Genomic DNA, 16,172 nt, shown 5'->3' with positions numbered 1-16,172 from the left:
CCAGCATCATACGAGGAAAAATCATCCATGTTGGTAGAGGAGACTATAAAGACAAACATTGGTACAGCAGAGGTTCCACACAACATATTTTTGGCTCAATCATTGACAGAGGCTGAGAGAGCAAGGTTCATAAGCTTCTTTAAGGAATGACAAGTCAACTTCGCATGGTCTTATGCTGATATGCCTGGACTAGACCCCGACTTAGTAATGCATCATTTAACAGTCAAACCGGGGGCAAAACCAGTAAAACAGAAATTGAGGAAAATGCATCCACAAGTGGCATTATTAGTCAAGGCAGAGCTGGAGAAATTACTAGATGTCGGATTCATACGCCCAATTGATTATCCTGAATGGATTTTCAATTTAGTACCTGTTAGCAAACCAGATCGCAGCATCCGAATATGTACAAACTTCAGGGATATCAACAAGGCTTGTCCGAAGGACGATTTCCCATTACCAAACATTGATTTAATTGTTGATCTCACAGCAGGCCATGAGATGTTATCTTTAATGGACGGATTTTCTGGATATAATCAGATCAAGATTGCACCTGAAGATCAACATAAAACATCATTCACTTGTCCATGGGGAACCTTCTGCTGGAATGTCATGCCCTTTGGGCTGAAAAATGCAGGTGCCACGTATCAACGGGCCATGACTACTATCTTCCATGATCTCATGCATGTAACGGTGGAAGATTATGTCGACGACCTTTTGGTTAAATCAATAGACAGAAATACACACTTGGACATACTTTCAGTTGCTTTTGATAGGCTGGAAAAATACAAGGTAAGATTAAATCCAAAGAAATGTGTCTTTGGAGTAACCTCCGGGAAGCTCCTAGGATTCATTGTGTCTAAAAGAGGAATAGAAGCGGATCCAGCAAAAGTCAAGGCTATCTTGGACATGCCGCCACCCAAGAATATCAATCAACTTCGGTCTTTACAAGGGAGACTCCAGTCCATACGAAGATTCATAGCACAACTTGCAGATAAGTGCAATCCTTTCCAGCACCTGCTACACAAAAACATTAAGTTCAAATGGGATGAGAACTGTCAACAGGCTTTTCAGGCACTTAAAGACTATCTTTTGAACCCGCCAGTTTTGATGCCACCAATTCAAGATCAACCACTGTTACTTTACATATCAGCTACTCCAACAGCACTGGGGGCACTTCTAGCACAGCAAATACCTGACGGCAAGGAAAAAGCAGTCTACTATATCAGTCGCACATTGGTGGGATATGAGCTAAACTACACACCAATTGAGCGTGCATGTCTTGCTGTGGTCTTCGCTTCACAAAAATTACGACATTACATGCTTACTCACAAGACCAAGTTGATAGCCAGAATTGATCCAGTAAAATATCTTCTTAACAAAGCTACACTTACCGGGCGACTGGCCAAGTGGGTAATGATTTTGAGTGAATTCGACATTGAATACGTGGACAGAAAAGCCATAAAAGGACAAGCCATCGTAGATCAATTGGCAGATGCTCCCATGATAGATGATGTTCCTCTACAGTCAGAATTTCCAGATGAGTCCATTCTAACAATATCACCTGCAAAGCCATGGCAACTATACTTTGATGGCTCATACACACAGCATGGGGCAGGAGCGGGTATACTCTTTATAACTCCCCAAGGTGATTCTATACCAAAGTCATACCGCTTATCATTTCCTTGCACCAACAATATAGCGGAATACGAGGCATTAACAACTGGGTTAAGAATTGCAGTTCAGTGGAAGATCCAAAAACTTCGTGTTTTTGGCGATTCTCAACTTGTCATCCGTCAAGCAACTGATGATTATCAAACAAAAGATGAAAAGCTAATGCCTTACAAACAACTGGTAGATAATCTGAAACAACACTTTGCAAAGATAGAGTTTGAGCAGATACCAAGAGAATAGAATCGTGCTGCTGATGCCATGGCTACAATTGCTTCGCTCATTGATCTGCCGCAAAATGAGACCTGCTATGAGTTCCTGGTTGACAACCTGCTGATTCCATCATATGAGATCACTCCTACGGAAATGATATGTGTTGTTGGTCCTGAATCCCAGTTATATGGTTCCATATTCACATACCTTCGCGACAACATCTTACCTCCCGATTTATCGAACAACCAACGCCGCACTTTCATCCGCCAATCCTCTCGATACGTTATCCTAGCTGATATCCTATACCGACGAGGTCTAGATGGCACCCTCCTTAGATGTTTAGAGAGTGACGAAGCTCAGATTGCGTTACGAGAAGTGCACGAAGGGATATGTGGTCCGCATACTAGTGGTCCTACCTTGGCCAAGAAACTCATTAGGACTGGATATTACTGGCCTACTATGGAAAAAGATGCATATCAGTTTGTCAAGAAGTGTAAGCAGTGTCAAATTCATGGAGACCTCATACATGCACCAGCACAAGAACTACAGCCACTTGCATCTCCTTGGCCCTTTTGTCAGTGGGGACTCGATCTCATAGGCAAGATTCACCCTCCTTCTTCCAACGGACATAAATTCATTATCACAGCCACAGAGTATTTCACAAAGTGGATTGAAGCCGTGCCTCTCACACAAGTTACTGGGAAACAAATCGCTACTTTCATCCTGAACTACATCATTTGCCGATACGGGATTCCTACTTCCATTATCACTGACAACGGGCGTCCTTTCAAGAACCAGGATGTTCGTGAACTCTTTGAGCGCTTCCATATCTCTCATTGTTTCTCCACACCATATTACCCCCAAGGTAATGGCCAAGCTGAGGCGTCTAACAAAACAATTCTCAAAATACTTAAAAAGACAGTCGACGACGCTGGCCGTAACTGGCATGTCCAACTCAATCCTGCACTTTGGGCCTATCGTACCAGTGTCCGCACACCTACAGGAGCTACACCCTACTCACTTGTCTATGGTGCTGAAGCCATCTTGCCTATTGAGGTCGAGTTACCTTCTTTACGGGTCTCCTTGAGAAACATAATCAACAATGAAGACTACAGGGTCTCTCACTTACAGGAACTAGAACTGCTGGAGGAACGACGACACACTGCTTTTAATCATCTCAAGGCTTACCAACAACGAATGAGTCACGGTTACAATCACAAGGTCAAGCCTCGCACATTTGAGGTAGGTGACTTAGTCCTCAGAGAGAACCCCAAGAATCAGCAAGATAGAGAAAAGAAGGGCAAATTTGAACCCAACTAGCTGGGTCCTTACATCATCACAGCAGTATATGGATCTGGGGCATATTAGCTCTCAACTACAGAAGGTGAATCCTTGGAGGATCCTATCAACAGCATGCACCTTCGCAGGTTCTACACATAAGCTCTTTTTGAGTATCCTAATTTCAAAAATACAAAAAAATCAAAAAAATTCAAAAATACAAAAAAATTATAAAAACAAAAAAATCGTTACTTGGTGAAAACCTGGCAAACAGGCGCCTTGTGACAACAAAAAAATTGAAAAATCCAAAAAAGTAAAGAGAAATAATTTCGTCCAATGGTGAAAACCACTTCGGTGGCGCCCTGGGCAAGTACCATGGTGAAAACTGGGTCACCAGCGCCATGCGTAGAGACATTGCTCCTCCCTCCTTCAGGATTCACTTTCATCCTTTCACTTTGCACACACTCACAACTTATTCGCCCACAATAAACTTGCCCATTCCCATCATGGCTTGTTATTGATCTACCCAAGATTGGTTAGCCATCCATAACCCTCCCCTTTCACTCCCTTTTCCATCCATAATAAATCAGATCCTATCTGTGACTACGGCCAATTCCTACGTCTAGTAATGGGTGTGGAACTGAGAACATCACATGTTTCGAGGAGTACAGTTTCTTTCAGCTTTCTTCAGTCTATCCGCGCACAATCCGCAATAAAGCAACATTTGCATCGCAAATCCACAATAAAGTTTCATCTTCTCCACAATAAAGTATCAGTTTCATGGATTCAGTCAGTTTCAAAGGAGACACAGCAGCAACAATGAGCTTCAACAAAATCAAATCTTTCAACAAACTCAGACAACATATGGTTCAGTGCTATCTATCCTTTTTGTGAAAGTGAACATTGTGACCACAATCGAATAAGACTTAAACAAGTGACAAGAGACACTAAACTTGAGGACTACAATGGATGTTGGTGTCGAGTCTTGGTTTTCTTTTGATTTTATCTTTTGGTGACATGTCTTTTAGCTTTTCCAGGATGTCTTTGACTAGAGATTCTATCTCCGGGATGTCTTTGACTAGAAAGGCGAGGATGGGGTATCGTCACCTATTTTGTTTGTTGTCTGTGGATTGTCTTTTAGTAATGCTATGACTTGTCCAAGGATATGAGGACACTGTGAGACTAGTATGAACAGGGGCATTCCTTGTTTGTGACTGTCTTATCTCCATGCAAACAGGTACAATGACTTTCTGGGCCGAACAAAGGCCTCGATTGTCATAACCTATTCTGCCATAATAAAGCTCAATGATGATAACGCACAAGAAGCTCTTTCATGTTCATATCTTCTATCTTCCATCCCCCTTTCTTGATTGACTTCCATTGTCCTTCTCGAGTCCGCGTAGCCTGCTATCACATGACTGAGTATAATGACACACCAAAAAAACATTTGCATTTCATATAGTTACACCTGCATCACCACATATAAGCATTTCATACATACATATAGATATCACAATTGCATCACATCCTGCATACAACACATGTTAGCACATCTCACATTTTCATTATGTAAATAATCATTTGCATTATCATATTCATTTGCATTACATACATTCACATTTTGCATCATGCATCACATATACAACATAAAAGAACAAAAATATATTGCATTGCATCATATAAGCATCCATATCATAAACATGTATCACATAAGAACATCTCATCACATAAGGTACACATGCATATAGCTGCCGCAAAAATGGTGACTCATCTCATATATAATCAAATGTGTCATAATACAATGATGTCAAAAGAATCATATGGCTACAAAAGAATCACCCGCAGGTGTCTACAATACAATAATGGTACATATACTGATACAATGGGAGCCCACTACAGCTATGAGGAACTCCCTCCCTCGGAGCCGCCTCGCCTCGATGGAGTCTGAGCTGTAGATGGACCTGCCCTAGGATCCCCCTGTCTCTCTGGTGGTGGTGGAGGCCCCATAACCCCACCGCTGGATGCCTGTCTCCTGCGGCTCCCTCCCGTAGCCATCACTGTACGCGACGATCTATGGAAGCTCCTAGCCCGCTGATCTGCTGGCACGGCTGCGTAGTATAGATCCCTCCAGTAGGCGATCTCCTCTCCGGCTCGCAAAACATATGCGTAGCCTGCCCCCGCATCCTCTGCTGCCCGCCTACCTGCCCTCAGAGCTGTCTCGGCCTCGGTATATCTCTGGATGGCCTGATCTCTCTCCCACCACTCCCCTCCGCCTCTGCCGGCCCCTACCTCCATCCCCTCCTCCATCATCATCCTCTCCTCCACCCTCTCCATCCACTGGCTCTGCTGGATCTGTCAATCTAGGAAATGGATGCTCTGCCCAGTACGCAGAGTACTCTGCGTCCATCCCTGCATCATCTACCTCTGGCCACATGTCCCATGTCATCGGCATCATCTCCGCTAGCTGCATCACTGCCTGATCATAGGATAGCAGTGGGCCAAACTGCACCTGATCTCTGACCGTACGGGCATACATGCCCGAGCCTCGCGGCATCCTCTGAATCCTGCCATACTGCCTGCATACCCTGTCCACCAGCTATCTCTCTAATATATAGGGCATCCGCCCAATCAGGTACCTGCTCCGGAAGGTGTAGGGCAGCTCCAGTGCGTCGTCCTCCCACTCCTCGCACCCCAGGTACGGCCTCCAGATCACCATGTCAATGTCATCAATGACTCTCCTCCAGTGCTCCAATCTCCCAATCCGAGGCTGGGATGTAATCATGGCATATAGGTGCACAAAACTCTGCCCCTGTCCTCTGCCTCTGAAGTGAATCGGCCGGGTGATGGGAAGGTGCTCATAGGCCCACACCTGCAAGAGAGTCACACCGCAGCCCAAACCCACTGATCCATGGTATACAAACTGATGCAGCTCATAATACAAATGTGCTAGGACACATGGCCCCCATGCATACCTAGTGTGCTTTGCCATCAGCGTCTCCAAGGCCCCTCCCCAGCCCACTGCCAATCCTCGTGTGGCCCTGTCTGGACACAAGTATCCACTGATGACTCCCCCAACAACTGCCGGCAATGCTAATCCTGTGGCAGTCATGGTGTCCCAGGCTACATGACCTGCTCGCATCTCCAACTCAAGATCCTGAAAAACCCGTCTCAAGGCCTCCTTGTCACCGTCACGGTCGTAGGGGATCAACTCTCCATCAATGGGAACATGTAGTATCCTGTATACATCCTCCAATGTCACTGTCATCTCACCCATCGGCAGATGAAACGTGCATGTCTCTGAGTGCCATCTCTCGGCCAACGCAGTCAGCAACCCCATGTTTGCCCGAAACTCAGGCACATAGAGCATATGTGTGAGACCCATCTCCTCAATGGAAATCATGTCCTGAATAGACAACTCTGGTCGCAGTCTCTGAGTCGACAGGAATCTCTCCCGTGACTCCAACATCGGCAAATACTCCTGCAGTCAAGCAACTCAATCATGTCAGTTATCATGGCGTTCACTGTTTATCACAAAATGCTACTCGCTACCTAAATGCATATGGCTATCTCCCCTAGTGACACTCACTGTTCATCACAAAGTGTTGCTATTTATCCTAGTAGTGCTCCCTGTTCATCACAAAGTACTACGTGTGTGACATTCCCTGTTCGTCACAAAGTGTCACTCACATTCGCACTCCCTGTTCATCACAAAGTGCTGCCTATCCTGGTGCTCCCTGTTCATCACAAAGTGCCTTGATCTATCCTAATCTTCCTAGAGGACCTTCTTGAGTGTATCCTCTCAGCAGCTTATCCAATCAACAGCGTATGTTCATCACAGAACTGCCGATTTGACCTAAAGGACTAAAACCATGCATTTAAACACACAAACGCACTGTTTCAACACACACGCGCTTTTAACTCATAAACACGCCTATAGACTGCATAAACGTGCCTCTGCAACACAGACGCGCTTTATGAACACAAACGTGCCTATACCAGACACAAACGCGACCAGGGAACACAGACGTCCCTACATGACATAAACGCTACTAAAAATCACAGACGCTGCTGCATTTCACAAACGCGTCCGCATTCAACACAAACGCGGTTCCAGGCACAGACGCGCCTGGATCCGACACAGACGCGCCTGTTGGACACAGACACGCCTGGCGCTGACACAGACACGGTTGTGCGTTTTTGCACTTTTAAACTATCCTATTCCTAGCGCATTTATTGCTCCTAAACATGCATTTATGACAAAACTCGAAATGCGTGAAAGTACGAGGAGGTTTTCAGGTACTTACCGGCTCTCCTGCATCGGCTGGTCGCTGGAATCGGCGGACACGGTCGAATCTATGAACGAATGCCATCGCTGCTGACTGCTGCTGCTCTTTTCTCGCTCTGCACTGTGATCTTCTAAGGGTGTGGATGACAATGAGGATGCCTTTTGCCCGTGGTCTATCTTATAGCCTACCCTAGCCCTGCCCTTCATTTCCCGAGTCAGTATTCTTCATCCTGTGACTTTGTCACTTTATCCTGCCATCCCATTCTATTCCATCTTTCTTATCGAGAGATTGTCTGCAATCTTTTCAGACATTTTCATCCAATCTCTCGAGGGGGCATATAATTCCCATACTGGGGCAACTCTGTATCAGTTCATCTTATCTTCTTTGAAACAACGCGACAAGCCGCATTGTCTCAAAGAGGGGCAAAATGTAGACACCCAAAATTGTCATGTCTAATTAAATAAATATTTTATTTATTTAATTATCTAAGCCTAATTCTTCTATTAATTAAATAAATCTTTATTTATTTAATTAATTCATTTATCCTCTTCTAGCCTTATTTCTCATTTAAATAAATACATTTATTTATTTAAATTATCCCTTTCCTAAATTAAATAAATATTTTATTTATTTAATTGTCCTATTTCTTCTATTAATTAAATAAATCTTTATTTATTTATTTAATTAATTCATTATCTTTTTCTACACATGACACATGTCATTCATCTCTTATTTTCTACACTACCTACCTCTTTCATTATTTTATTATTTCCTCTACCTACCCTCTAATCCTAGCCGACCTCTCTTTTTACACCTCTCAATCTTAACCCTCCATTTCTTATTGTGTCTTCTATTTAAGGAGATGCTTTCTTCATTGTCAAACCCTAATGACATATCCTAATGACTGATTTTGGAGGACTTGGCTACACTACAATTCCACTTGCAACCACATTCCGTTCTTTGTTGAGCTCTTGTGCATACAAAAATCTGAGAGCAAGCATATCAAACAAGATCAATGGAGATAGGAAGAATGGAGATCAAAACCCTAGTGGACATGTGATGGTATAATGTTTGTGATTTTTGAGTTATTTGCATTGTCTTAGGTTATCTTCATATGTTATGGTGGATCTTTGTTCATTGTTAGGCTAGGGTTTGGTGGTTGAATCCATTTTAGTCTTTCAATATTGTTGTTTATTGCTATCCATTTTCACCATATACAACCAGATCCAGGTGCATAACTTCATCCCATATTTAGATCTCAAGTTATAATCAATTCTTTGTCACTTTTGTACTACATAATTCAATCAATTTCCTGTCCAAATCAAACAACAAAGAGGGGATCAACTTAGCATTCCCCATTCATTCAGAATTCAATCTACCATCTTTTTGTGGAGAGATTGAATCTAGGGAATTATCCTCTCCTCTTTCTAATGTAATGGTGAAAAGTACTTGAATGGTAATCAATAGTGAAACTCTCATCTCTCTTTGAGGGAAAGGGTAGTTTCCTTCTTGATTTATCATTCACCATTTTCCCACCATTACAAAAGAAAAACAAAAAAATTAAATTAAATTCCCAAGTGCTCCACGAGCATATTAGGCTAAAATAAACCCTAATACATTCATTTCTTTTTGCATTTCTTTGCTCGTTCCTGAGCTTTGCCAAGACTTTTCTTGCATTCGAGGCTTTCTAGAGATTTTGTGGAAGATTTTGCAGGCATTGCATGCACTAAACCCACCATGGTAGATTTGGCTGCTATTATTTTTTGAAATTTAGTTTCTGTGATTCAACATTTTGGGTCTACTCTTTACATAACCTCATTTGATGTGTGTTAAAGGTTGTGAACTTATACTTTTTCCTATTCAGTATATGTTATTTTTGAAAAGTCCTTTATGTCTCTCTTTTGACTGCAATTTTTGAAATGAGGAGTATCGTGACTTCTTTTTCTTTACAGTTTACTTTAATATGCAGGTTATTATTACTTCTACGAGTGTCATTGTAGCCATCTCTTGGTAGTGATTGGATATGCTATGTTCTTTGGAAATTTTTGAAACTATTAATAGCAGCTTCTTGCCCTTTTTGTGAGATGACACAATGTATTATTTCCACTTATACATGAGATCTTGAAACAAAACATATACCTCTATCGTTAGGCTCAAACTTGCCCCTTGGACTATCCATTTAGTAGTTTTTTTTGGCTGTAGATGTCTTTTTGTATCACATGCATTAATAACTATATCAGATGTGATTCAACATTTTGGGTCTACTCTTTACATAACCTCATTTGATGTGTGTTAAAGGCTATGAACTTATACTTTCTCCTATTTTGTATATGTTGTTTCTGAAAAGTCCTTTATCTCTTCCTTTTGACTACAATTTCTGAAATGAGGAGTATCGTGACTCCTTTTGCTTTAAGGTTTACTAATATGCATGTTATTATTACTTTTATTTATGGTAAAAATGGAAACAACAATATTGAAAGACTAAATGAATTCAACCACAAAACCCTAGCCTAACAACAACAAAGATCCACCATAACATATGAAGATTACCTAAGACAATGCAAATCAAATCAAATCAAATCACAAAGATTATACCATCACATGTCCAATAGGGTTTGAATCTCCATTCTTCATATCTCCATTCATCTTGCTTGATATATTTTCTCTTAGATTTTATATGTGCACAAGAGCTCAACAAAGAACAGAATGTGGTTGCAAGTAGGCTTGATCGCATATGAAAGTTCAAATGCTAGAGTAGTCAGAATTGATAATGAAGGAAACATCTCCTTATATAGAAGACACTATAAGAAATGGAAGGATAAGATTGAGAGGTGTAAAAGATAAATGGTCAGCTAGGATTAGAGGGTAGGTAGAGAAAATAAGAAAATAATGAGAGGGTAGGTAGTGTAGGAATTAAGAGATGAATGACATGTGTCATGGGTAGAAAAGGCTAATGAATTAATTAACTAAATAAACATTTATTTAATTAATAGAATAAGTGGGATCAATTACATAAATAAAAGTATTTATTTAATTTAGGAAAAGGGATAATTTAAATAAATAAATGTATTTATTTAAATGAGAAATAAGGCTAGAAGAGGATAAATGAATTAATTAAATAAATAAAGATTTATTCAATTAATAAAAGATTTAGGATAAAGTAACTAAATAAATAAAGATATTTATTTAATTAGACAAGACAATTTTAGGTGTCTACAACTTCTACGAGTGTCGTTGTAGCCATCTCTCGGTAGTGATTGGATATGCTATGTTCTTTGGAAATTTATGAGACTATTAATAGAAGCTTCTTGCCCTTTTTGTGAGATGACATGATGTATTCTTTCCACTTATAGATGAGATCTTGAAACAAAATGTATACCTCTATTGTTAGGCTCAAACTTTCCCCTCGGACTATCCATTTAATAGTATTTTTTGGCTACAAATGTCTTTTTGTATCACATGCATTAATAACTATATTCTGGATCTCAAATTTGCTTTGAGAAACATACATGCCCATTTGCTAAGATAATATGTGGAGATTATATTATATTATTTTGGCAATAACACTAGTGGGGCTTCTCTTCTTTCTATACATCGACTCTATTAAGGTCCCTATGATGCTCATGATACTTCCAACTATGGATGTGTTGCTCAGTCATAAATCTCTTTGAATCGACTACTCAAGATCTATTCAATACTATCTTTACCTTATTTTTATTGTGGCTGATCCCTGATTGCTAACACAGAGAATACTCTTTAATCTTTTTCATATGACAAACCTCTTCTCATTTTTGTAATACATTGCCATTTTGGTCTTGCAACCATGTATCATTTCTCAATGGGAATTTGGATTGTTAATGTTGCTACAAGGATTTCACTTTGTGGTTGTGAATCGCTACTCTTAAATGAAAGAAAGACTGCAATCTCAATGTCTTTTCAATGTTAATGGATTCCAAAATATGCTTCATGATTTATAGATGTTGTCTTGAGACCATGAATTGTTGCACTTGAGACTTTAGTTTCTTGTAGCTCTAAGAACTATGTAAATGCCTAACTCAAATCTATGTTAGGCTTTGAAAGGTTTCAATCTCCATCTTAACTATGTGAAGACCTTGTGATTATGACTTCCATCTTTGTCTCCTTAGGACTATTTTTGAACAAGATTCTAGCACTATGCCTTATAAAAAATGACTATATCTATTATAGATGTTCACCTTTATATTGATATTTTGAAATATATCTCCCTTGTACTTCTACCCTCGCATGAGGCCTTCACTACAAAACAATCACTAGCCCCTTGATACATCATTCTCATACATAAAGGATGTCATTTCCTTCATGGGGTGTATCTTCATGTAATGTCTTAATGGGAAAAACTCTAATGGTGCAGGTCTAGTCACTGTAATGTTCTAGTGCTTAAAGGTTATATCTTGATGACTTTATTGCTTTTTTGTTATGCTTGAGACTACTCCTGAAAAGCTATGAAGTCTCCTCTTTGTGGTGTAAGATTACTGTCATTTAGAATTTATTGATACCCATACACTTCATCACTTGAAGTGACTACCCTTCTTTCATGTGATATCTCCATGATTCACATTGTGCTTGTGTCTTTGCTTCAGATCTAAGGCACATGATGACTATACATTTTCCTTTGGACTGCTCTTTTGATTGATCTTTGCATTCACCATACTATGGATTTTGAAGCTTGATGTCTCAAGACTGTCTTCGCCTCTTCTCTTACTCTGATATGATCATATTTGTCTTTAATATAGGTTTTACAAAAAGGATTGCATCTCTGTGTTGAACGAACATTCCTATATCTTCATGGGTACCATCACAAGGGTTTTTGAAAATTCTCTTATATACTTTCTAACTATCATTTCAGGAAGATCATTTGCAGGCTATCTTTTGAAATGAAACCCTCTCTCCATTACTCTATAGGGTCATTCACATTCTTTTCCATAATCATCTTGTGTGATGTTAGGATTCCCAAAGATACTAAGAGGGGGGGGTGAATCAGTATCTAACCGGTTTATTAATTTACTTGAATTAAAACATGTAAAGCATGTCAATACAGTGTACCGGTAAATTAAAAGTAATGTAGTAAATAAGAAAAATAATAACCACATGAAGAGCACACCATAACATAGTAGTTTAACAAGGAAACCCAGTGTGGGAAAAACCTAAGTGGGATTTGTGACCCACAATAATCACTTATTGGCCAATAAGGGAATATTACTGCTACAATAGGGGCCTGCACATGCAGGAAGGCCAAGTGCCTAGAGCTCACTACTCAATTACAAAAGGAAGTCACACTGACTTACAAAAATGGATTATAATAATCCAATGTCTTGTACTGCTTCAAAATAGCATTTGCTATGCCAGATCTAGTACTGGTTTTAGCTTTGCTTCATACATAAACCCTTAACCTATAATTTGCATATTAGGTCTGCCTTATTTCACCTATATCCTTATTACAAAATGTTCTACAATGATCTCATATATATATGAGTCATATTACAACTTGCCATGTTGTCTTACAATGATTTTACAATTAATTTACAAAATATATTATCAACAAAATTCTTGTCAGCCAGGGTGCCGGTATCTTTCCTTTCTTTGCCGGTGTTCTGTGTGCCGGTGTAAAGTCTGTCATTGCTGGCACCGATATATTGTCTTGCCGATATCATAGGATTGCAAGGTTGCCATCAATGACAAAACCTTCAATCACCTACAATTTCTCATTGGAGTGTGCATTTGCCAACAATCTCCCCCTTTGGCATTGATGGCAATACTCATGAGAAAAATCCAAAAAGTGTCATCCAAAAAGAATCTGCTAGAATCTGCCAAAATTGTCTTACCAAAAAACTATGTGCCAAATCATATGTGCTCCCTCTGAGTTGATGGTGTCTTCTGCTAATCATTTTTCTCATTACCACTACTCCCCCTTTGGCATCAATGACAAAGGTTGTCAAAGTGTCAACTGAGTGTGGTTCCAGCTTCATCCTTGTAACCAGTTGGTCACAATCTAAAAAAGGTCTCCCAATACCAGATTTAGGCTCTCAGTGAACCATTCACTATCCTTTATTGCGGCCTCTGTCCTCTGAATTGTACCAGTGAGGTGTTACAATTGTTGTTCTGGTGTCTTCTATCCTTGAACCAATGCCTCAGATATCTCTTTTCTTAAGGAGGTGAGGTAGTCCAATTTTGGACTAAGACTCCATTTCATATCTTTTGCCTTTCCTTTAATTCTTTCCTTCTCTTTTTCAAATTTATGAAGTTCTTCCTCAAAACCTGTTATTTTTTGCTCAAAAATTGATAATGGTTCAGATGAATTAATGAAATTGTCAGCTAATTTATTCATTTCTTCATGTACCATACTGATCTTCTTGTCTATATCTACTATCATAAAGTTTGTTTTACATGTATCTTTGTACAACTTTTTAAATTCTTTTAGCGTTTTACATAGTGCCAGTAAAAGAGTGTCAAATTGTCTCATGCACTTCTTTATTTCCTCTTCAAAGAATTTATGTTTTTCTTTCTCAATTTTCTCTTTGAATGCTTCCTCATTTATTTGTTCAACTGTCACAATGTTGTCAGTAATATACTTGGACAATGTGTCAAGTTGATTTAAAGAATCTTTATTATCCACATTACACTTGGGTGCTATCATTTTCAAAATTGGGATTGTATCATCAATAGCTTTGTATGCTTGTGCACTGCACTTTGTTATTTTCTTGATTGAATCCAATAGAACTTCTATCACATTTGTTGGTCTGAATTCTGCCATGGAAGAAACAACAATCTGTATTCCACTGGTGTGAGTAACTTCTTTGCTTGTACTGACCTCTGGTGGGTCAGTTTATGTTTGCATTTCTCTATGCAAAGGTTTGGGTTTCTCAGCTGTTGCTGGTGGCACTGTCTCTACATGAACATGTTCCTATGAGGGAGCTTGTTGCTCTGTCTATTTCTCAGTGTTGTCCATTGCTGGTTTTTCTTTGGTGTTGCTTGTTGCCGGTGGCTCAGTAGATGAATCATTATGTGCATCTATGGTTTTTGTCTTTCCAGTGTCTGGGGTCACTCTAATGTTTTCTATCGGTGGCTTTGTTGCCACATCTAATTTCCTAGTTGATTCTTTATCCACCACAATATTGACTTTCTGAGTGTCAATGTTCAATGTATATAACACCTCAAAATCAAGATTTGTATCCTCATGTGGTGTGTCCATACTCTTAGTATCTGGTTGATTATCAGTAGTAACTACCGATAGAGTATCTAAAGGTGGTGGGGATAAGTTGTCTGTTATTTTTATACTGGGTGGTCCACCAACCTTACCTTTTCCCTTATCCTTTTGATATACCTTGATGGGTTTAGGTTGTTGAGACTCTTCCTACTTTTCTTTTTCTACCAGGAATATATCCCATGCATCTATTGTTTCCTCTGTTATCTGATTCACTCTTCCTGCCATTAGTGCTACATGCCAGTGAGCAGTTGAAAATACTTGCCGATTAGCCTCAGAGATCAATTGATCTATCTCATTAAGTGAGTTAACAAAATATACAACAAGTAGTTTTTCAATCTTTATTTCCTTATCTAGATCAATAATAGCTACTCTTCTAGCTTCTAGTTTGTTGTATAGATTTGCTGGTATTTTATCAACAACTTGCATCAAAATTTCTTGAAAATGTCTAACTGTAGTATTACATTGTTCTCTACCCTTTCTTTATCATCAGCTGATAGTGTGTTATACAGTTTTCTAATATTCTTCAACTTGCCATCCTCTATTATCTCATTGAGAAGTTTATCAATGGGAGCAATAGTTTGTTGAGTCTTTTTCTTAGGGGTCAAATTCTTTTTCTTTGGAGTCAGCTTCTTTGTTGGAGGCCTCACTGCTTGTTGCTTTTGTCTTGTTTTTCTAGGGGAAGGCGAGGGTACCGGTGAGGTTTTTCTCTTCCTTTCAACTCTTTTGAATTTAGTCGGTATATCACTCTCAGAGGAAGTTGCAACCGATGACAGATGAATTTCTGGTTGGAGTTCTTCCAGTTCACTCTCCTTAATACTGATTTGTTTTAATACATTTTCCTTGATAGCTTGTACCTGCCGGGTTCCTTTTCTAATAGTTGTCTCAACCTTCTTAACCCTTTTCCTTGATTGAATTTGGCTTTCTATTGTTTCAGCACTACTAAAAATGTTTTCTTCAGGTTCCTTTGGAGCTTCTAGGAGGGCTTTTGCATAAGTTTCTATTATATTGACATTTGTTTCATACCCCATTTCAGTGACCTAGATGGTTCTAGGAACAACTGTCTCCATCCAAATTTCATCTTTCTTTATTACAAAATAGATTTCTTTTTGGTACTTATAAACAATAGCTAGTGACAATCTGACTCTAGTTTTCATTCGGGCCTTCAATGCCTGAAAAATACTCATTTAAGTTCTTTTCCCTGTACTCTCCCATATTGTTCAGTAAATCTAACAATTGTTTTCCTATTGGTATATCAAAACCAAAATTTCTAATACCAATACTGGGTACTTGTTTGGTTATGTACAACATTAGACAAACAAGTAGATTTCCAAATCTGAATGTTCCCTTTTTGTCTTTCTTTATCTTTCCCAAATTATCAATTAGTTCATCTTTAAACCATTCACATATGTCTATCCTTGCATTATTATTTACCATATCATAGGCATCTTTAATGCATAGGCTAGAGACTAAGTTTAACCTATTTG

The sequence above is a fragment of the Cryptomeria japonica genome, chromosome 5 (genome assembly GCF_030272615.1).
Source record: "Cryptomeria japonica chromosome 5, Sugi_1.0, whole genome shotgun sequence".
In the NCBI taxonomy this organism is placed as follows: Eukaryota; Viridiplantae; Streptophyta; class Pinopsida; order Cupressales; family Cupressaceae; genus Cryptomeria; species Cryptomeria japonica.
Note: the sequence above shows the minus strand (reverse complement) of the source record.